This window comes from Mus musculus, chromosome 5 (genome assembly GCF_000001635.26).
Source record: "Mus musculus strain C57BL/6J chromosome 5, GRCm38.p6 C57BL/6J".
NCBI lineage: Eukaryota > Metazoa > Chordata > Mammalia > Rodentia > Muridae > Mus > Mus musculus.
The window spans coordinates 104,586,308-104,588,566 of NC_000071.6; positions in this window are offsets into that span (position 1 = coordinate 104,586,308).

The window sequence follows — 2,259 nt, forward strand, 5'->3', positions numbered from 1 at the left end:
AAACCCAAACTAAGACAATATATTTATTTGTGAGACCAAGTCTCTCTCTTAACTTGAACTCCATGGTTATCCAGGCGGATAGGCCTGTGATTTCCCTGAGACTTCACCATCTCAGCATTACAGATACAGTGTGGCCGCCCTCATGCTGGTGTTCAGTGGGTGCAAATGCATGTGCAGTGAACACTTCACTGACTGAGTTCTCTCTCTCTCTCTCTCTCTCTCTCTCTCTCTCTCTCTCTCTCTCTCTCTCTCTCTCTCTCTCTCTCTCTCTCTCCCCCCCCCTCCTTGCCTGTCCTGCTCTGTTTTCCTGGGGCAATGGTTAGAGACCAGGTGTGAGAGCCAAACCCCAGGAGAGCCACACTGAGACAGATCCTCCCAACAGTCTCAGCATGAACTCAGAAGGAACAGAAATGGTCACTGTGTGTCAGGTTCTGACTCTGGGGCCTTCTTCTGTCCTGCTTCTGTTAATCACTTCCATAATCCAGTACCAGAGAGAAGAGAAATGGAGTAATCACCTTGACAGCTTTGATGATAAGAGCCTGTGTAGGAAGTGTAAGGCATAATCCAGAAACTCTACCAGTAAGTGCTTGTGTGTCAAGAGTTCCCCGCCTGCTGTTTTTCCCTTCCACTCCTCCCTGGCATCAGGAGAAAAGCTCACTAAGTCCTGAGATTATATGTTCATATTCCTACCCTCCACCCCCAAAGTCCTCTAAGTGTTCTGTAAAAAGTAACCTCTGCGTTTCACAATTACAAATCTGTCACATTGTAAACATACCTTAAGCTGTCTAATAGATTTTTCTATACTTTTTGTGTGTCGTAGCATGTGTGTCTGTGTGTCTGCAGTCCTGTGCATACTATGGAGTCAACCATGGTGTTTCCCTTGCTCCCTCACTGAAGCTGAGGAATGAACTGAGCCTTTCTGACTCAGCTAGAACACTGGTCAGCAAGCCCCAGGGACACTCCTGCCTCCCCCTTCCCATTATCAGCCTTTCCCCCAGTGCTTGGGTCTAAACTCAGGACCTCATGCTTACACAGGGAGTCTACTGCTCGGCCTCTTCTTCCTTCCTCTGTATTTGGACGCCAGTAAAGGGTAACTTCAACAAAATCTTTTTAAATGTTTATTCTGTAAGAATTTCGAGAATTAGCTAGGCAGTGGTGGCACACACCTTTAATCCCAGCACTTGGGAGGCAGATGCAGGAGGATTTCTGAGTTTGAGGCCAGCCTGGTCTACAGAGTGAGTTCCAGGACAGCCAGGGCTACACAGAGAAACCCTGTCTCAGAAAAAAAGAAAAAAAAAAAGGATTTTGAGAATTTCATACATAAGGTGGATGGATTTTAATTACAGTCAGCCTCACTCAACCTCTGCTGCTGCCTCCCAAAAGGATTCCCTCTCAAGTCCCTGCCCAACTGGTACTCCCTCCTGCTTCTCTCTCTCTCTCTCTCTCTCTCTCTCTCTCTCTCTCTCTCTATTCCTCCCTCCCTCTCCCTCCCCCTTTCTTCTCCCTTTTCAATAATCCATGGAGTGCAGTCAGTGCTGCCCATGCACTCATTGGTGGAAAAAACATCCCCCGAGTAGTCAACACATCAAGGACCACTCTCCTGAAGAAAAATGACTTTCCCTCCCCTGGCAGTCACCAACTGTCTATAGTTCCTCAGCTAGGGTTCTCTGTTTCTGTGGAAGGAAAACAGGTCTGGGGCAGGGGCAGGGAGCACTTCTGTGTCCCTCCCTAGTCCATGCTAGAATGTTAAAACTTGTTGGGAAGTGAAAGTTACTCTTTAACCTTGAACTTGAACAGGTGTATGATCCATCTGATGCTATTCCACATTGCACCATCTGACCCAGGTTAACATTACATGTGTCGTCGCCCCACCTTCTTGCCCCCTAATTGCAGCTCTTTCTCCCTGGACTGTACTCTCTTCCTACATCCCCCCTCCAAATGACCCCTACCACTTCTTTCCCCATTTACCTCAGTCTCCCCCGAGAGTCTATTCTATTTCTGCTTTGCAGAAAGATGACTGTGTCACCTCTCCATCTCTTCTTTTTACATAACCTCTCTGGGCCTGTGGGGGATAGCTTCATTAAAATTTACCTAAGAGCTAATATCCACTTATGGGGGAATGTATAACATTACCATCATTCTAAGTCTGGGTTACCTCAGGTAGGGTGATTTTACTCTAGCTGCAGTCATCAGCCTGTTGTGCTGCAGTCATTTCATGTTGTCATATTTTTAGCAGCTGAGTGATACTCCATTGTACAG